Below are 22111 nucleotides of genomic sequence, written 5' to 3' on the forward strand. Positions count from 1 at the left end.
TGAAGGGTACAGAAATCAACATTTAAACTACACAAACCTTATGCCTACCCTAGACTTTCCCATACTCTGTTGTTATTTGTCAAATTATCTTTAGATGCTTCTCACAGATCTTGCCTCCCCCCAACAATTGAAATACCTGATATGAAGATTAAATCATAAGCACAGCAGAATGTCAGCATAAGAGTGAATCTTGCTCCGTGGTTATTTTCTCTTTTCTAATGATTGTCACAAACCCTTGGATTATCATTGCCTGAATCCCAGTGAAAATCTCGTTACTGATTTCTCAAAGTATGGAGATTGGTTTTTTTCAAGGGTTACTGCCGCTTTTATTTTGCATGTAGAACCACTACGGGGAGCTTGCCTGTGACCACCCTAGAGATTACACTGGCGTTATGATGGCTCCAGAGACTAGATGAGAAGTCAGTTGACAAAAAACAATGATTAAGACCAATCTAGTGATTGATTATAATGCTGGGGCTTCCAGCAGAGTTCCAGGGGGTCTAAGGAAGCCGTGACATGAAAAATACAAGGATTGGGCCAGTCTTGAGCCTCCTCGATGACATCAGGAACAGGATCTAAGCAGCTGGTTGAGTGGGCTCCAGGATCTCCAGACCTCACTGTACTTTGCTAGAGGGTTCCTAAAGGAATCTCCAGCAAACTTGGCCTTGCTGCCCAGTTCTTCCTCAATTGTAAGGATCTGATCACACTTGGCTGGGCACTCAGGTTGTCAAGGGGCACCAGTCTTGATCTGCCTAGTGCAGAACTATACCATAAGGTGAGTGATGAAATTATCCTCAGTCTCCTCAGAGCCACAGGACACCATGACACCCCAACCATTGGACTGGCCCAACAGCCTGCAGAGACTCATTCACAGAGCCTATCTGGTTTACTTTGAGCAGAAGGTAGTTGCATAACTTCTCACCAACAGCCTTGGCAATCTACTTAGGGCTGGTTACTGTGAGATCATCCCCAACCACCTGGATGCCTGCATTAGCTGTGAATTTCTGCTAAGCTTCCCAGTCATCCTGGTCAAAGGAATCTTCTATGAACACCTTTGGATATTCCCAGATGAAGGTTTTGTGTAGATCAGCCAGCTGGTCTGATGTGATGTTCTGGCTGGAGTCATTACGAGACTTGAAGTCCAGATCATACTTGCCAGATCTATAGAACTATATAGGCAGCCAGGTCCATGCGACGATGACCTGCTCAGTATAGCCAGTGTTTGCAATTGCAGTCTTCAGCAGCTCCAGTGCTTCTTTATTCTCCAGGATGTTAGGTACAAGTCTGCCCTCATTACCTCCATGGTGGCAGCCTTGCCATATTTCTCCTTGGCGACATTCTTCAGGTTCTGGTATACTCTGTGTTGGTCTGATGTATTTTGATGCTAATTACTGCTGCTGTCTCTCCAACCCACCTGGTCCTTACCTAAGAGGCTAACGTGTTTGACCAAAAACAGGCAATCACACCTGGGCAGGGCAAATGGGATAGATGTGGCTAAGATTCCAGGTCTTGGGAAGACAGAGAGGATCTTGGGAGAGAGACACCAGAGGAGAGTAAAGAAGAGTTACAGATTGAATGATTTCTGAAACGCAGTTGGGAAAAATTGGACTTTGAAAATTCTATTTCAAGTCCAAGAATTGATATTGAGTGGACTGCTGAGTTCTTGTTTTCACCATCTGTTCGCTCAGGAGCAACCGTCCCTTTACATAAAATGATCCGTCGTCCCTTTACATAAAATGTTAGCGCATGCTTCATCAGATTAGTTTGCCAGTCTGCTTTTTCCCATTCTCTGGCCCTGTTGGCCAAACTGTTAGAAACTCCGCTGATAAAAACATCCTAAGAGCTTGTGATCTTTCATGAATTGCATTGGATTTCATACAGGATCAAATGACTTCACCAACAAATTATTTTTAGATTCTCCTTTTTTTTTGTTGTTGTTGTTTGTTTTTTTTTGAGGGGGGCTCTTGTTGCTCTGCATAAAGGAAAAGCTGCTCAGTTTCCAACTGGTCCTCTGATCCTACTCTTAAGATCTAAAAGGGAAACACTCGCAAAGCATAATATTTTGACATTTCTGTCTTCTAAGATTTTTACCAAAAGTTTTATCACCAAGTTCTTAACTGTTTTTCCTCCCTCAGTTTTGTCATCTGTTGCCATAAATCAGGCCAAGAGTTCCCATCTCATTAATCTATGCTTCCTTTTCTTTATTTTTAATTATGTTTATTAATGTCTGCTGATGTGTGGACATGTATATCTAAATGCAGGTTCCAACTAAAGCCAGAAGAGGATGTCTGATGCCCTAAAGCTGGAGTGATAGACCATCATGAACAATGCACTGTGGATTATAGGATAGAACTCAGGTCCTCTGAAAGAGTAGTGTGAACATTTACCCAATAAGCCATGAGCATATACAGGGGGAGAAGGTCCGCCTCAGTCACAATCATAGAGGAGAGGAGTAGGGGGAAAGCGGGAGGGAGGGAGGAATGGGAGGATACAAGGGATGAGATAACGATTGAGATGTAATATGAATAAATTAATAAAAATATATTAATAATATTAATTATTAATTAATATTAACAATATTAATTAATATTAACAATTAATACATATAATAATATAGTATATATAATATACTATATTAGCATATAATACCGTGTAATATATTCACACCATATACTCTATATTACATAATATTATACATGTAAATAATATATACTAATAGTATTTTTCTTGTTGTATACTGTGAAATTTAACATGTAAATATTTTGTTGAGGAATTTGACGCTTGTCTGTCACCTTTAATGGAATGTTGTGAAGCAACCAAGTAACAGTGAGAAGAAATGTTTTTGCTTTCGATTACTATTTTTTTATTATTTAATTTATTATTACTAATTATTCATATGTTAGTTCTAATTTATTTGTCAGTAGCTGTGGAAGCCCCAAGTGAGTCTCTCTAACTAACTATATTTCGCCATTCTTTTTTCTTTCATGGAAAATAAGTTCTGTTTGTGCAATCCCCCAGTTCCTTCCCACTTCCCTTACCATCCATGTCCACCACTTTTATGTCTTTCATTAGAAAAGATATACAAGCTTCTAAGGGATAATAATACAATACAACATATACAGTAAAACACAATACAATAAAGTATTGAACTAAAACAAAAACATCAGACTAGGTCAAAACAAATAAACATGAGGAAAAGAGCCCAAGAAAAGGCACAAGAAACAGACATAGATGTAGAGACCAATTGTTCACATGCTCAGCAATACTACGAAGACACAAAACAGGAAGTCTTAATATTTACTCAAAGGACCTGGGGAGACACACACACACACACACACACACACACACACACACACACACACACAGAGAGAGAGAGAGAGAGAGAGAGAGAGAGAGAGAGAGAGAGAGAGAGAATTTAAAAAAGAGAAAATAAAAAGCCTTCACACATTTATAGACATCCAAAGTAATATAACCACATACTTTCCCATTTCCTTTCTTCTTTTCTAAACCTCCATATTTATACATATATCCTTGCTCCATTTTAAGTTTGTGATCTCCTTTTTCATTAATTATTCTTACATTCAATCCATTGTCAGGCTTGAAGTGGGTGTATTTTTGAATGATAACAATGTTCTACCCTTAAAACAACTATGTTTTAACTCTCTCTCTCTTTCTCTCTCTCCCTCCCATCTCTGCTGCGTGCGCGCGCGCGTGTGTGTGTGTGTGTGTGCGCGCATGTGACTATGCATGGCATGTTTTGCATACGGAGGTTAGACAATCACCTCAAACACTGATCCTCATTTTCCAGCTTGTGTGAGACCATTTCTTATTGTTTACTCTTATATGCTGCAAATGAGAGTCTAGCTGACCTCTGCAATTCTGCAGCTTGTCCTACCACTCATCTTGACAAACTAAAGCTAAGATTAGAGAAATGCACTGCAGTGTTCTGCTCTGAGTACACATTTACGTTTCATGCTTATGTGACAAGCACTCTATCTGCTGAACCATCTCCCCAACCTTAAGTCAGCTATGGGGGACTGTAGAGTAGAAAAAGAGACCCTTATATGTTATTCCATAGGTCTTTAAACAACAGAATTTACTAATATTGTCTTATAAGCCTAAATTGTGTGTCCAGGAAAAGGAGATGAGGCATCAAGTGATATATTTAGAAGTATTAATGTGAAAGGAGCAACAAAGGCCCATTAAGGAAGAACTCCCTCTGATCAAGCGAATAGAATCACTGGTCTGAATGGAGACTTAAGCTCCAGTTGTGTCAGGTTAGGCATCTCACCAAGGGACTGCCTAGCTAAATAGATAGGTAGAATAATTATTATTTTAAGAAAATAATCACCTTCCCCCCCCCCCAGAATCCTTATTGCTAAACAGTCTCATAGAGAGCACAGCCATGGGGAAGAGGGAGCTCATTTGCAGAGTCACATGCTATGACCCCTGGGAAGGTCTAGGGCTGGGGCCTCCCAGGGCCCTAACCAGGCTCTCCTTCAGTGGGGAGGTGAATTCCCAGAGAGCAGGGCTCCACGTGTGAGAATACCAGGCAAGAGAGGCCCTGAGAGCACAGCTATGTCACTTCCTAAGTCTGCCCTTTTTTTTCTTTATTATTTCATTCCTTCTTTATATCTCTTTTCTAAGCATCCTATCACTTACATTTTGGAATTTTGTCTTTACTTAAAGTTTCCCCTCCCCACCTTGGGCCTGATTTCTCTACTGTTGCTGACCTCCATGCTGACTTAACTCAAGTATGTGGCATTTCTCTTTTTCATTACCTTCTCCAATTTTGTCCTCTGGGCAGCTGCTTGTATCCACAGCTTTCCCTCCCTGTTGTGTTTTATTTTAAGCTTTAATAAAATTGACCTTGAGCTTCCATTTGAGTCCACTTTTAATTATTTTATTAAGGAGACTAAGCATCACAGAAAAGGCAATCCCCCATCTCATAATAATAATCATGACTGTAATAAATATTTTCAGAATGGGTCAGCGTATGTGAATCATTGTCATTAGTACTTCATATACACATTTTATTTAATTGAGAAAGTCCTGATGCAGTGGTTTTTGTTTTGCTTAGATTTTAAACACTGTTGATTGGTTGAGTTTGTGGTGTGAACCTTGGAGACTGGTGGCTAAAGCGGAGGCAGACTAAAGTATCGAGCAATAGTCATTTTATTCAGAGCATCAGACAGTTTATACTGTGAGGGGTTAGGAAGAATCACAAAAGTATCCAATCACAAAGACAAGGCATACTTGCCGAAAACATGTTTTTCCATGGAGGCAAATAAATAAATAAAATAGTCAGTTGTAATGAATAATCTGACCTAAACTCGTGCCTGTCCACGACACCTGAGAGAGGGGCAAAAGGACATTCCAAGAACAAGTGTGTGGGTTTGAGGAGCTTAAGTCACAAGACAGTTGTTTTGTCTTCTTGGAGTTTACTCACAAGCACTCACAATTTCCCTCACACAACTCCATTCTTGGACCACGTTCTGACAATATATGAATTATACAGACTTGGAGAAATTGCTTGACATGTCAGATTTATAAATTACATGAGACATTGTTTGGCTTTTAGAAAAAGAAGCAATTCTTGTGAAGTAAAGTAAAAAAAAAAAACTCATATTTGGCTGAGAAAAAAGTTACTAAAGATGTGCCTAGAAGATTGAACATGCAGAACTTTACAGAATACATGCCCCACACTGTCAAACATTACTGTGATTACGGTGTTCTACTGTAGTTCCTACATTGACATAGAACTCCAAAAGTAGGTGATCTGGAGTTGATGGCTTCCAAAACTCATCATTTTTACATGTAAAACTGAAGCCTCATACTTTCTCCTCAATAATAGCAAATCCTACATCATTTGATGCAGTTGTATGGGATTGTTCAGAGTACTTCTGTGACCTTTAGTTCTAGGTCAAATTGTGAATATTTGCTTTCCCCTATTCACATTTCTTAAATGGTACTGCAGTTGACCTTTCTTATTCTGCCACACTAAATTTTACATATTATCGTTTTTCTGTGTTTGACAAAGCTAATATGTTATTCTAAAAATAATGCCTTCCCAGCTATTCAAACTGAAACTGCATTAATCAAAGTGTCTCATGTAATCAGACCATACAGACCTGGGAATGGATGATGAAAACTTGAAAAGCATTGCAAGGTGATTGCACAAAATCTTACAGGGAAATTCTATTTAAAAAAATGAAAGCCCATGAAAACCTTCTGATGGAGATCATGATGGTGACTTACAAGGGAAGGTGTAAGTTCTTGGATGCTTTCTACTGTGTTCATAAGATGCAGATATGAAGATTTACCTTTAACTTTCAATATGTAGTAAATGGGATATCATCATATTTCTAAAATCCTAGTTGTCCACAAACCAATATGATATTAAGAATAAGTATACATTTTTATTTGAATGATATTTTTTCCATAGAAGGTACAGTCAGCCTACTGCTCAAATACACATTTTTTTTTTATTCCATATAGGAAAATGGGGAAAGAAGTTCATGTTAAAGCAAAGCTGAACTCTTTTCATTTTTTCCTTTCTTTTTCATTAGCCCATGATAATTTTATAAACTATGTGGATTTAGTGTGGTATCTAATATGTATTGCTCATATCGCTCCAACCTTCCTTTACCTTTCTCCCATATCCAACAGCATCTTTCCATGCTGCTTAGTTCTTTTCACATCAGCCTTTGTTTGTTTTCAAATATGAGAGAAACTTGAAGTGGTTGTTCTGTAATAATGTAAGAATAGTGGAGGCGAATACTTTGTTCTGTTGCTGATCTCAGAACTGCTTCCTGATTCCTTCTATTCTATTCTATTCTATTCTATTCTATTCTATTCTTTATTCCTATAGTCTCAGCTACATGCTTACCAAATGCAGCCTATATTATATTGATATAAAATCCTTCTTTTCCTAAATTGTTAAAAAAAGATTTTTCATAAGTCAATGTTGAATTTTATCAACTGTAGAGAATCTATAAAGCTATTGTTTCATAAAGAACATAAATTAAGTGCTCTAGAGATGCCTCAGCCATTAAAGGCTAGGCTCACAAGCAAAGATATAAGAACATAAATTAAAATTAAAGACACTGGATGTTGTCCTTTTCCTCTATAATTTTGTTTCATTTATGATTTATAAGTATTTTTTAAAATTCTCTTATTTATACTTGCTATATTATATGCATGATGTTAAATTCATTCATCTCTGTCTACCATGACTAGAACTTTTAAAAGCATGTGTGACCCATGGCACACGTGTAGAAGTCAGAGGAAAATCTTTGACATTTGTTCTTTCCTTCTAGCATGTGAGTTCTGGGGGTCTTCAAGTTTCGTAGCAGATGCCTTTACTCACCAAGCCACCTTACCAGCCCAGTAATGGGTAAATCCACCCTTGGATTTCAGAAGTGATTTCTCAGAGAAAAACAATAAGAACAGCTTTAACTGAAGTAACTATTTTAGGATGCCTTTTAGGCTTGGGTATTTTTAACATACATTCTTCTCAAAGATACATAGAGATTTCATATTCTTATTCTTAACTATCCTCTTTCCCTGTGTGTTTTCCATGCTTAAACATGTTCTTGCACTCTAAATGGCTGGCACCTGTCAGTATCCTCACTTTTAATGACACTGATATTTACTTGTCCAAGGAGTCATTCCAGGAAATTCCAACCATTGTTACAATCTTGATTTTGTACACCTAATTCTTTGGATAAAGTCTGAATTTTCTACCATTCTCTCATTTTAAAGAACACTATTACATAGCTTCCCTCTTAATGTCACCTTTAGTCAAAACTTTTAAAGAAGTGTGTATTTTTATTTATGGGTATCACACGTATATAGGTGCCTGCGGGAAACAGAAGGTGATAAATATCCTAGAACTGGAGTTATAGGCAGTTGTGAACCTCCTGATAAGGGTGCTTGGAACCTAAGTCCAGTCATCTATGGAGAGCTGTCCACGCTCTCAAACTCTGAGCCGTCTCTGCAGAACCCATCGTAAATGCCTGTGGAGGTCTGAAGGTGGGATTGTGAAAATAAATGGCAAAAGTGAAGTGTTTCTGAGCACACAGTTACTCAAAATCAAACATGAAATGAAGTCAAGGTCTTTTTTGTCTTTTGTTTTGTTTTGTTTTGTTTTTCCCAGTTCTCGGCTGTTTTGTGTTACAAAACCTCACTGGGGCCTTGGTTCTCAGTATACAACATGTGCACTTTGAATTGTGTGTGACATAACAACAGGCAGCATTTAAAAAAGAGCCAACTAAGGTACATTGGCTCAGATCCAAGGGTATTGTACGTTATGAGTACCAATGGTTTTACAGTGTGTGTGAAGGCTTTTGCTTTCACAGTGACACAATGGTTTAATTAAAGAAAACAAAGGATGCTTTTCTAAATACTAAGGAATAAACTTGGGCTTTCTTATAACCACTGCTCTGTATAGCCAGCCCTGAAATTAAAACAAAACAAAAGAAAACACCCCTGCTACTTCCAAAATGTAAATATCAAATAAACATTTCTCTGGGTGGCAGAATGATATTAAAAGTTTCTGTGTGAGTTGCTGACTTGAATTTCAGAAAGACAAGAAATCCTTAAAAGCAACTTTAATACCAGGGACAACCAGATTTCTAAAAACTAGCATCTGGAGACACTCAACAAAACCCAGGGCAATATGGAACTGCCAGAACTGAGATATTCTGCTACAGCAAGCCCCTGATATCCTAACACACCTGAGGCACAGGAAAACAACCTTGAATCTAATCTTATGAAGATGATAGAGGCCTTTAAAGAGGAAATGAAGAAATACCTCAAAAAATAAGGGAAAATACAAGAAATGAGGTGAAGCAGAAGAATAAATCCCTTAAAGAAATACAGGAAAATACAAGCAAACAGGTGAAGGAATAGAATAAAACTGTGCAAGACTCAACTATGGAAATAGAACCAATAAAGACAGCACAAATTGAAGCAGTCCTGGGCATGAACAACCTAAGAAAGAGAACAGGAACTACAGATGCAAACATCACTAACAGAATAAAGATGTGGAAAGAAGAAGCTCAGGCATCAAAAATATGATAGAAGAAATTGATACATCAGTCAAAATAAATGAAAAATCTAAGACATTTATATTACAAAATATCCAATCAATTTGGACACTATGAAAAGAACAAACCACAGAAGGATGGGTGTAGAAGAAAAAAATTCCCAGCTTAAAGGCCCAGATAATATCTTTAACAACATCGCAGAAGAAAATTTCCATAATGTAAAAAAGGGGATGGCTATAAATGTACAAGGAGTTGACAGAACACCAAATAGAATGGAACAAATAGAAAATTCTCCCTTCCTACCACATAATAACCAAAACTGTAAATGTACAGAACAAAGAAAAAAAACATAAAAAGCCTAAATGCATAAAGGCTAAGTAACATACAAAGGCAGACCTATTAGAATTTCATTGGACTTCTCAACAAAGAGTTTAGAAGTCAGAAATGCCTGGGCAGATATCATGCAGACCCTAAGAGACCACAGATGCTCTCCCAGACTATTATATCCAGCACAACTTTCAATCACAATAGATGGAGAAAACAAGAAAATCTATGAAGAAAAAACAAGCTTAAACAACATCTTTCCACTAACCCAGGCCTACAGTGGATACTAGAGGGAAAACTCCAACATAGGGAAAGTAACTACAGCCAAGAAAACACATGAAATAAACAATTACACACAAGCAAAACCAAAAGAAAGGGACACACACACACACTACTACATACTGCTACTACTACCATCACTATCAAAATTACAGGAACCAACAATCATTAGTGATCATTAATATCTCTCAATATCAATGGACTCAATTCCCCAATAAAAAATACAGGCTAACAGAATGGATACAAAAACAGGATCCATCATTCTGCTACATACATGAATCACACTGTAAAAAAAAAATTATAGACATTACTTTAGAGTAAAGGGCTGGAAAAATATTTTCCAAGTGAATGGACTCAAGAAATAATCATGATTAGCTATTATTCCATTATCTAATAAACTAAACCTTCAACATAAAGTAGTCAGAAGAGATGGAGAAGGACACTTCTTACTCAACAAAGGAAAAATCCACCCAGATAATGTCTCAATTCTGAATATCTATGCCCCAAATACAAAATATCCACATTCATAAAAGAAATAGTACTAAGCTTAAATCGCAAGTTGAACACCACATATTAACAACACAAGGACATTTTTCTCAGCTATGTTCATAGAAGCTTTATTCATAATAGCCAGAATTTGAAAACAACTTAGATGTCCATGAACCAAAGAATGGATGAGGAAACTGTGGTACATGTACACAATGGAATGCTACTCAGCTATTAAAAACAAGGAAATCTTGACATCTGTAGGCAAATGGATGGAACTAGAAAAGATCACCCTGAGTGAGGTAACCCAGATCTAGAAAGACACATATGGTATATACTCACTTCTATGAAACACACTATTGACTGTGGCAACACTATTCTGACACATAAAGATTCATTTTTGTAGTCTCTTCAAGTTTTCTGAAAGGATATTTTCTGGACTCTGTCAAATGTACCATTATGGGTACTAGTTCTCACTTCTTAAAATCTGGGTCCTAAGCCAAGGTGCATTCATTATCTTGAGGCCTGATGTGTCGATTAAATTACTTAACTCATCTATTTAATGTCTAAGGCTTATGGAGAATGAGGAGGACTCAGAGGAGAGGGAAGGGGAGAAATACTTTGAAGAAAGATTATTTTATCTTATTTCTTACTTCAATCCTTTCCACTTAAATAGATACTGTGGTAAAAAACCAAACAAAAATAGATATGGAGAAAAACATACCTCAGGTCATCTTTTAAATGCTACCTATAAATACAAAGATCTGTGGGAGTGAAGATGTAGGACATGTCCATTTATTTGGTAGAAAGCTACCCCACACTTCAATATAAAACATGATATATGCTACCATAGTTGTTTTGAGTTGGAATTTAACTTCAATAAATGCCTAGAGGTAAACAGTTGCATGAACTTACATTGCTTAAATGTAAAAAAAAAAAAAAAAATTGACCCTTTACGTGGAGGTTTACTTAGCTATTCTTTCTGCTTTCAAAATGTGCGTTATTTTTTCTTTATTACTGAATTTCTCTAAATTTAAACTCTGAACAGACCTAATTTGGAAAGGGTTACTAAGTTAGTTTTCAATATAGACATTATTAAGATAAGACATTAATTTTCTATAACAGGTAAATAAAGAAGTGCATAAAATGTCAAGTAATCATATTTAGATTGTTTCCCAACTTATAGAATCTTCCTTTTATTTTCGTCAAATTATATTTAATTAAAGACAACTCACTGTCAGCTTTACCTATAATTTTTAAGTTGCATGGCTCCTCTTTGTGCTCTAGACTCATGTGTTAGTAATGTGTGATCCAAGACATCAGTGAGTCGGTCATTAAGCCTGAGCAAGCAGTTTGTGAAATGTTTCCCATTGACACTCAGGGAGTATCATACCTGACTTATTAATGAGGATTGCATATGTGCCAGTGGTTGGTTACCAATCTCAGTTGTCCATTGATGTGACGGAATAATTATTGCTAGCCTGTATGAAAATTTTAGGTACCTGTTTATGGAGTGATATCAATCACAGTTTCTACCAGGAGGTCTGAGGCCAAGTTTGTATGTTTGTGTGTGTGTGTGTGTGTGTGTGTGTGTGTGTGTGTGTGTGTGTGTGTGGTTCCATACTTCTTTATAGGAAATCACATTGCATTTAAAACCTTATGATAAATCAACATTTTCTCTTCATTTTACTGTTTTACTCTGCAATTTGTTTCCTGATTAGATCTAACTGTTAGTAGAGTGAACAATTAAAGAAACATTTTCCTAATTCCCTTTATTATTAACCAGAAAACATTTTTGTAAATTGATTATATCCCCCTGGGATATTGTCTATTCTTCCTCAGAAAGCTTGTGTCAAAAAGATTCATAAAACAATAAAAGGCAAATGTTGAATATGTAATTATATAGTTATGGACAGATCATTTAGATTTACAATTGAGCACAGGATAAAAATAGAACTCGTTCTTTTCCAATTATGACAATAAGTGCGTATCATCTGAATTTTAAACCAGCCATGTGTGAGAACTGTGAGTTTTCAACTTAGGGAAAATACAGCTTCTTGTGAACATGCATGAGCAATCACACTGTAATGACTGCCAAATAGAGAAATTATTATCACTTTAAAGATTTGTTTTCACACGTATTTTATATATAGCTGTCCTTATAATTTCTAATATGTCTTTCTTTTATTTATTTATGATTTTATTTTATTTTTGTGAGTTAGTCTAAGGTGTAAGTGTACATGTGTGTACAAGTGTGTATATTACATTTGCATGCAGACACTAGAAGAAGGCATCATCATACGCTTGGCTTTACCAATCTCTGTATTATCCTTTGAGAACTGGCCTCCTCCTTATTCCTGAGCTAGGCTGGTGGCCTCCTCACATAGTTGGATTTACTGTTCTGTGCAGAGAAGAGTGACTTTTCACATGGGTGCTGGGGATTTCTTTCTCATTGATCTGTCTCTTCAGCCATGAAGTGAATGTTTCTACAACAGAAAAATTTCAAAGTTTGATATATAGGAAAAGATCATTAGATAATATTTTAGTTCCATTGCTGCCGATGTTATAAAATACCCCACTAAAAGCAACTTAAGGGAGAAGTGTTTTCTTTTAGCCTACAAACTACATTACAGCCCAGCAGTATATGCTACTCTGGGCAGTGGTAAGTAAGACAGCTACTCCCATCACATCCTCAGTCAAGAACAGTAAGAAAGGCACACACACATGCTTACCGCTCAGCTCAACCTCTTCACACTTACAAAGCTCAGAACCTAATCCCAGGAAATGATGTTATGCAAAGTGAGCTGCGTTCCCCCACATCAACTGATGTAATTAAGGCAACCCCCTATAGACACGCCTAACACCACCCAGACAGTCTTTCACCGAAACTCTTTTCTCAGGTTTTTCTAGATTTTGCCAAATTGAGGATTAAAACTAACCATCCCACGTGCTCACCAAGGATCTCAAAAGGATGCTCAACGCTCTGGGGACCAAGGTAAGGCTGATATCGATGTTAATAAAGAGTGGAAAATCACAACAATGTTTTTCTGAAAGATTGTTAGCTCCTGTGACTAAGTGTCTGGATGCTGATCTGTCATTTTAGGAATATCTGTAGAGAACACTCCTGTATGATGCAACCTACACTGCCTGGAGAGGAAGCCGACTTTTGTTTGAGAAAGCTAGGGAACAGGGCACAGTGCTTAATTTGTACTGTTGCTGACTTGGTCCTCTTCTACCCACTTCTGAAGATCTTGCTCATTGAGAATACTTACTTCATTTATTTGTATTGTGAGTTGCTGGCTGACATTCCCTGTCACTGCAGTTGTCAAATGTATTGTGACAAAAAAAAAAAAATAGTTAAAAGATACCACCGGTTCTAACACATTAAAATCCCTAAAGAATTTGAGGCAGTAAAAACATCAGCAGCATTTAATGTGTGGATGTAAAGGGTGCATTTTATTGATTTGTGGCAGTTTATTAAGAGGCAGCTTGGAAGATCCTTATGTAATCTAATATTTCCTCAGGACGCAGTGCTTCTGTTGCTGTATTCTGAGTAAATTGCATGAACTGATGGATTATAGCTTCATACAGAAATGAGCATGGGACTTCAGAGAGATTAGGAAAACCTGATGCATCATTCCATAAAATAACTAATATTAAATAGGATCTAAAGTATATATGTTAATTGAAGAAACTATCAAATGAGACTATCTTCATGACATATTGTGTGTAGATGTATGCACATGGGTGCATGCACATGTGTGTGGAATTGAGCTCACCCATGTGGGTTGTCTGCAGAGTGCTGAGCTGGTGTCAGTGCGCATTTACTCACCAGTTTCTCTCTCTACCTTCCTTTTTGAGACAGAGTATCTTACTGAGCTTGAAACTTGCAGCTTTGAGTAGACTGGTTGGTCAGTAATTGCTTGTGATTTTCCTGTTTTCCCCAACCCCAGTGCTGGAGTAACAGATGTGTGCTGCTCTGACCAAGTTTACCTGGATTCTAGGAATCTGAACCAGGGTCTTCATGTTTGGGAAGAAAGTACTTTACCCATTGAGTCATCTGTTTAGCCCCATGTGAATTTATAGAGGTTTATGTTTCATAATAACGTCCAGCCAAATCTCTGGTTGTTTTATTACAGCTCTACATCCATTGTCGTAGTATGAAAAGTTCATCAGTGGTGGTTAAGTCAGCCTTTGAGGTGTTTCCCTATGGTTTCTGCATTAAAGATATTCCTTGTTGGTGAATAATAGTGGGTTTTTTGTCACACAGTGGGTGAGGTGGTTCCTGGCAAAAATTAGCCTGACCTTTGTACAATGCCGAAGGTATCAGTGACTTAATCAAATGGTCATGGCTGACATCTTTTACATTATTTCTCCATGAACAGCAAGTTTATTTTAATTTTTGGTCAATCTCAATTTACATCTGACCACCATCTGGGTTCCAGTTGCCTTGAGAATCTTTCCTGTCATTAGCAATTCAAATATTTCTCAGAAGTCCCTAGGGAGATGGTGTAGGCAATGAGAACCAACCAGTGAGATACAGGCAAACTGACAGATGGTTTTGACATAGTCTATTTCTCAGCCAGATGGAGATCAACAAGTCAAAGCCAATGGCTCCTGAATTCGTAAGTATCCTGTAATTTTTAGATGATAGACTACTTGCTGTTTAGGTGCTCAGATACAATGTTACGTAAACATAAACCTAAACATTGATGGAAAGGTATGCTTTTATTGGAACTTTTGGGACAGCATTACAGAAACATCTGGTAATACAAGAATTACCTAAATGCAAGGAAACAATGGATATATGTGAAAAGGTTGACACTGACTGTAGAAACTTGCCTTTAGATGTCTCTGACTAGTTAATATAAATATAATGAATCTCATGTATTTGACAGACATTCAGACAATGAGGGTATTGCTTTGATAAACTGAGTGATAAACATTCAAGTTTTTATTTGAACAGAATATTTGATGTATCAAATCCTAATTATAGAACATGATGGATTTAAAACTAGTGATATACAGTTGGTAGATTCAACATGGGCACCAGCTGATCTAGCTAATGAAGCCATCATAATAGCTTCCTCATGAGCCAGAATAGTTGAGCCATCAGTAGTTATTCACAAGTAGAAGCAGGGTAAAGGAAGTGATTAACAAACACACTTCTCCATTTTAAAAATTCAATGAGAGTGTAGAACTGGGAACATTGCCTTGTGTTTTTCATACCATAGTTTAATTCCTGTGACCAAACTTGGAAGGCACTATAGTACCATCTTTATCTTAGCAAAAATGTAAGTCTCTCAAATTACCTCAATTCTCTAGCGTATTAACACTTATAGCATTCCAAACATGCCCGAAACAGACAAAGCTGACTCTGTAGTCCATTCTGGCTTTCCAGGTAGCTCTTTCTGTCCAAGTTGGATTACTTCACTCTTGGCCAGGGTGTGACATTGGCTAGAGTCCTAAAACCTGTTCAAAATTTTGCTATCAGACTCATATGAAAATGAAAAACTGAAGGGCTGAGGATATCTGTTTCAAAAATTAATGGCTCCTTTTGTTGACAATACTGATGCCAAGTTCCATACCCTCATCAACTCAGTGTTTGTTAGGTATTGGAATTGCCCTTCAAGGGCAAGCCAGAGTGAATTTTAATAACATTAGTTTATGATGTCTTGATTCCTCATGCTCCTGGCCATCAGCCATGTCATCACCCATACCTACCAGATATAACAAAAACAAAGATAACTTGGTCAGCCTAGAAAATATGCACTCTATATTGATATTTAATAATAAAAACAAATCCCTTATTATTCAGGTGAGTAGCAATCTAGCCTTATCAAAGCATTGGAATTTGCAACAAATTAAATTAAATTTCCACCCAAAATAGGAAAATAACAATAGAGTTTTCATACAAAACTTTCCATTTATACAATTTTAGCCATCTGTCATGACAAAGGGGATGAAAGGTGCTAGGAATGTGGGGTGAAAACCTAAAACTTGTAGTTTTGCTGGAGAGACAATTGGTTCTCTTTAAAAACTAAAATGTTGATGAAAAACACATATTTTGCATCAAAATAGCAGACTTGTCATATTTTCTATAAACGCAGTAACTTTTGTCATTTACTCTAACTGTGATAAATGACTTTTTATAGGGCATAAAATACCCCACCCCACGCAAAGGTAAGAGAAAATTATTTCCCTAAACTTCAGTTCTTAAAAGAGGATATTGACTGTACGTCTCCAATCTGGACTATTGATAAGGCAGAAATGCCCCCATCTTCACAAAGGCATTTTTTTTTCCCTTTGGAGTAAGGACTCAACCAAGTTGCCTTCAGTTTTATTTTATGTTACTGAACATTTACAACAGTCCTATTGTAATATCTTAGGTAATTCCAAGTTCTTTACCACTGGATTACTTCACATCCTTGATTCCTATAGGTATTTCATTCAAAGCTCATGTATCTATGTGAGACACAGAAGGGCATTTAAATAGCCATGTTATTAAAGTGCCTTTTCAGTACTTATGTTTGTGCTCCATAGTCCTTGAATGCTTTCGACCTCTGTCCGAGACGCTGCTCTCTGAAGAGGCACCAGTCACTAGGAAGATTCAGAACTGGTCACATGACTGAGAATCAGGGACTGAATGCTCAGCCTAAAGAGAAAACATTTTTAAATATACATGTATTTGTATATACAGCTTTATTAATTACTTGAGAATTTCATATGTTTTTAAAGTATAATTCAATTTATGTGTATGAGCATTTTCTCTTCATGCGTGTGTGACTCTTGTGCATGACTGGTGGCCACAGAGATTAGAAGAGGCAATTGGATTACCTAGAACTGTGTAGGTGCTGGGAATTGAGCCTGGGTCCTCTGCTAGAGCAGCAAGTGCTACCAATTACTGCTAATTATCTCCAGCACCAAACAATGTATTTTTCATCATACAATTCCTAAATTCCCCTCCTTATTCTTTTCACAGCCAAGCTTACTTCCCTCCCCTCCCCCAAATTAAGATCCTCTTGTTCTCCTCTTCCTTCTCCTCTTCCTCCATCCATTTTCAAATAACCTACACAGTATAATTCAGTCTTCCAATATATTCTCAGATATGTGGATTTTTCACTGGATTGTGGCTGACCAATCATTACCATACCCTTGAAGAAAACTGACACTTCTTCCTACAGAAGCCATCAAGTGTCCATAATTCCTCAGTTATGCTAGAATATTTACTGGCTTTATCTTTAAAGGTCTTATGTAGAAAACCACAGCTGCTGTGAGTTTTCTAAAGAAACAGTCCTGTTATGTCCAGAGAACAATCTCACTCTACTCTAGTCTTCCCCAACCATACACACACACACACACACACACACACACACACACACACTATATATATATATATATATATATATATATATATATATATATATATATGGATATTCAAGATCCATTTATTGTCCAGTTCTGTGTCAGGAACAAATCTGTGTCAATCTTTATGACTAACTTTGCATATCACCAGTTTCCAACATGAAAACTGAGATTCATTAGAGGGCATCATGGATAATCACAGACACTTTCCTCATTTTGCTCTGACTGACAGTTCTTATCTCTCTATCGACACAAGGAGGAAATACCATCATTTTTTCTTGTTCACTTCTGTCCTAGTATTATGAAAATCTATAAAAACATTTCTGTGCTGAAACATGCCATTTAGGACAAACCAAACATGTTGTAAGACTGTAGGTACTTGTAATTGTCTCAGAATAAACCATGTCTTTGTTCTCTTTGGGTTAAGAACTCTATTTTTGCCTGTCCAAAGATCATTCATTTTCACTACAGAAGAAAACTTGATGAATGCCAGGTTCCAGGACAGGCTTTTTGTACCCAGGCATTTGTATTGCTGCCTTGGGTGAATGTTGGTGAGTTCTTCCTGAGACCTGACTTTAGTTTGGGTTGGTCATTTTTTTATTACATTGTTTGTTTGCAGCACAATTGATCAGAGAATTTTATTGATAGCTCAGTCTTCTCTTACTTCTCCAATATGTAGCATTGTATTTTTATTTTGTATTTTTCTGTTTATTTCAATATTGGCCCTTTTTGGCTTAGAAATTCTAACATTAAAGAAACCAAAGATAAGAGAAACTTTTTTTTTCACCAGACCAATAAGCTAGATGTGTCATGAGGAAATCCTCAGGACTTGCAAAAGTCTGTAAGAGGCTCAAGACCACATACCCTATTGCTGTATTAGAAGGAATCTTCTTGACTTAGCTGTAAGGATACAGAGAAAGGACAATAGTACAGATTTTGGAACCATACATTTTTCTTCAAGTATATATGATAAACACAAGTCCCAGTGGGAGGGACAAACAACATGACATGTGAGGAAGTTATATCCACACACAACATGCAAACCTGATCCATAGCACAAATCCATCCAACTAAAGTAGATGGTTTCAAGCTCAGGGAAGCAGATAATGACACAACAATGAGAAGCAGAAAGTCAAGTATGGGGGAAATGTTTGGAGAAGAAAATTTGCTATTTCTGTCTTGTTGTATTTATGCTATGGTAATCCTTTTTACTAATTAATATTTGAAGAAAAAAAGGGAAATGTTTAATATTCTCCTCCCCTTTTGTGTCTAAGCAACAAAACTAAAAGATAATAAATGAGCAGACAGTTTTCATTCAAATCTTTATATATACAACTTTTCAGAATACCTAACTCCCCCTTTTGGTTTTTCACGACAGGGATTTTCTGTGTAAACTGACAGTCCTGAACTCCACTCTGTAGACCAAACTGGCCTCAACCTCACAAAAATCTGCTTTCTTCTGCCTCCCAATTGCCAGAATACCCAGACAAGCATGTAAGATGTGATTTCTGGATAAATCCTAATCAGCATGTATTACTAAGTATGTTTCTGCTGGTTTAACTTAAACTCCTTGGCAGGAGAGGAAGCCCATGCCTGACACTGCCTAGATAGCCAGAAACATGAGCCTGGATAATCCAGAGACATAGGGTAGAACCAAACATGACTGGCAAAAGAAAAATCAACAAAATGATTAATGATATTCTGTTATAGATCCATGCCTTGATGGGTTCTCATCAGAAAGTCTTTCTCTGGCAACAGATGGGCGACGGTTCCAAGAGACCCACAGGCAAACATTATGCAGAGAGCATCTAAATTGGAAATCTCCACCAGTTCCTTCCCCTGGGAGACTGGGAAATCCTGTAGGAGTCAGAGTGGAAGGAGGACACCAGGAGAACATGGCTCACCAAATAAACTAAGAAGGGCTTACATGGCCTCACAGAGACTGAAGGAGCAACACAGGGTGTGCATGGGTCAGCACCAGGTCTCCTGCATATATGTAATGGTTTCGTTGGGTATTCTTTTGAGACTTCTACCAGTAGGAGCTAGTGTGTGACTTTCTGACTGCTTTTGTGACTCTTTTCTTCCTATTGGGTTGCCTTATAGAGACTCAATATAAGAATGTTTACCTTGTTTTATTACATCTTGTTTGGTCCTGTCTGGTTGTTGTCTCTTGGGGACCTGCTCTTTTCTGAAGAGGAGATGGATGTGGAATGGATTTGCAGGAGTGAGGATGTAAGGGTAGCTAGGAGGAATGTAGAGAGGGGAAATATGGTTGGGTGTATTATATGAGTGAAGAATCTGTTTTCAATAATAGTAATAATAATGATGATGATGATGAAGATGATGATAATGATAATAATAATAATAATAATAATAATAATAATAATAATAATAATAATAATAATAATAAATTGCCAGCATCAGATTGGCTTACGGGCATGCCTGTGGGCATTTTGACTGACAATTGAGGTAAGAAGGTCCAGCCCGTGGGAGGTACCATTCTTAGATGGTTGGGCCTAGACCATATAAAAAATATAGGTGAGCAAGTCAGTGGGAGGAACCCAACAAGCAACATTTCTCCATGGGTTCTGTTTTGGCTCCTGATTATGTGTCTGTACTGACTTCCCTCAGTGACGTATTCTAAATTACAAAATAAAATTAACTCTTTCCTCCACACTCAAAACAAACAAACAAAAACAAAAACCCGAAAAAAACCCCAAACCAAAACGAAGAAACCACCACCACCAACAAACCTGTTATAGAATTTCATAGAATGTATTCTGACCATATTCATTCCCACAACTCCTGCAACTCCTCCTTGATCTACCTGCAACCATCATAGTCTCCAAAACTAATATCTTGTTTTATTTACCTTTTTATAACTCTTCAAATCCAACTTATGCTGACCATGAACTCCTGGATAAGAGGCCATCTACTAGAGCATGAGTAGACCTACCGGGGGCCAAAATTTTTTATTTAAATTTAAATTTTTAATTTGTTCACTTAACATCCCAATTGTAGCCCCCTCCCTTCTCACCTCCCAAACCTACCATCTCTCCCTCTCTCACCCATCTCCCTTCCTCCCTTAGTCCTCAGAAAGGGGAGCCTTTCTCTCCTAACATCTGACCTCAGTCTATCATGTCTCATCTATACTAATTGTATCCTTTTCCTCTGTGGCCTGGCAGGCCTGCCCTACCAGGAGGAAGTGATCAATGTGGGGCAAGGCAGAGTCTATATCAGAAGCAGTCCCTACTCCCCATATTGTTGGACCCACAAAGAGCCTGTGCTGCCTATCTACTACATCTGAGCAGAGGGTCTAGGTCCACACCATACATGGTCATTTGTTGGTGCGTCAGTCTCTGTATTGTAGTGTGGTTATTCTGCATTATGTGGCTAAGGTCTGCTTAGGAATGAATATATACCATGTGTGTCTTTATGGATCTGGGCTACAAAACTCAGGATGATCATTTCTAGGTTTATCCATTTGTCTTCAAATTTCAGTATTTTCTTGTTTTTAATAGCTGAGTAGTATTCCATTGTGTAAATGAACCATGGTTTCTTTATCCATTCTTTGGTTCAGGGACATCTAGGTTGTCCTTGTTATATGGGGGAGCATTTTTCAGGTATATGCCCAGGAGTAGTATAGCCGAGTCTTGAGTTAGCACTATTCCCAATTTTCAGAGAAACTGCCAGGTTGTTTTCCAAAGTGGTTGTACAAGTTTACACTCCCATCAGCAATGGAGGAGTGTTCTCTTTTCTCCAAATCCTCACCAGCATGTGCTGTCACTTTAATTTTGATCTTAGACACTCTGACAGGTGTGAGATGCAATATTAGAGTTGTTTTGATTTGCATTTCCCTGGTGACTAGTGGCATTGAACATTTCTTTAGGTGTTTCTCATATATTTTATATTCCTTTGTTGAAAATTCTGTTGAGTTCTGTACCCCGTTTTTTAACTGGAATATTTGTTTTGGTGTTGTTTAATTTCTTGAGTTCTTTATATATTTTAGATATTAGCTCTCTGTCAGATGTAGGTTTGGTTAAGATCTTTTCCCAGTCTGTAGGCTGTTGTTTTGTTCTGTTGACAGTGTCCTTTGACTTATAGAAGCTTTTTAGTTTCATGAAGTCCCATTTATATACAGATAAAAACATAGGTATCTCAATGGCTGAGAAAACTTCAACATTCCTAGCCATCATAGAAAAGTAAGCCAAAACTAGTTTGAGACTCCATCTTACACCTTTCAGAATGACTAATATCAACAACACAAGTGAACAGAAGGAACACTCTTCTGCTGCTGCTGGGAGTATAAGCTTATGCAGACACTATGGAAATATATGTGGTAGTTCCACAGAAAATTGGGACTTGATCCACTTCAAAACTCAGATATATCATTCATGCATAGACTCAAAAGGCACACCATCCTACCACAGGAATACACATTCAATTATGTTCATGACAGCTTTATTCCTAATAGACAGAAACTAGAAACAAACGATATTCTCCTCAGACATCGTAAAATAGCATAGTTCAACTTAAAAAAGAAAGAAAAGGAAATGAGTGATAGAATACTTATCAAACAATATAAGTAATATTGTTTCAAAACAATA

At 37.3% G+C, this 22111-nt stretch overlaps 1 pseudogene; it reads right to left on the reverse strand.

Moving 5' to 3' along the window:
• Positions 1–562: 562 nt before the first annotated feature.
• Positions 563–3045, reverse strand: LOC127195305 (alpha-enolase-like; annotated as a pseudogene).
• Positions 3046–22111: the final 19066 nt, after the last annotated feature.

This window comes from Acomys russatus, chromosome 11, assembly GCF_903995435.1.
Source record: "Acomys russatus chromosome 11, mAcoRus1.1, whole genome shotgun sequence".
NCBI classification, from domain to species: Eukaryota; Metazoa; Chordata; class Mammalia; order Rodentia; family Muridae; genus Acomys; species Acomys russatus.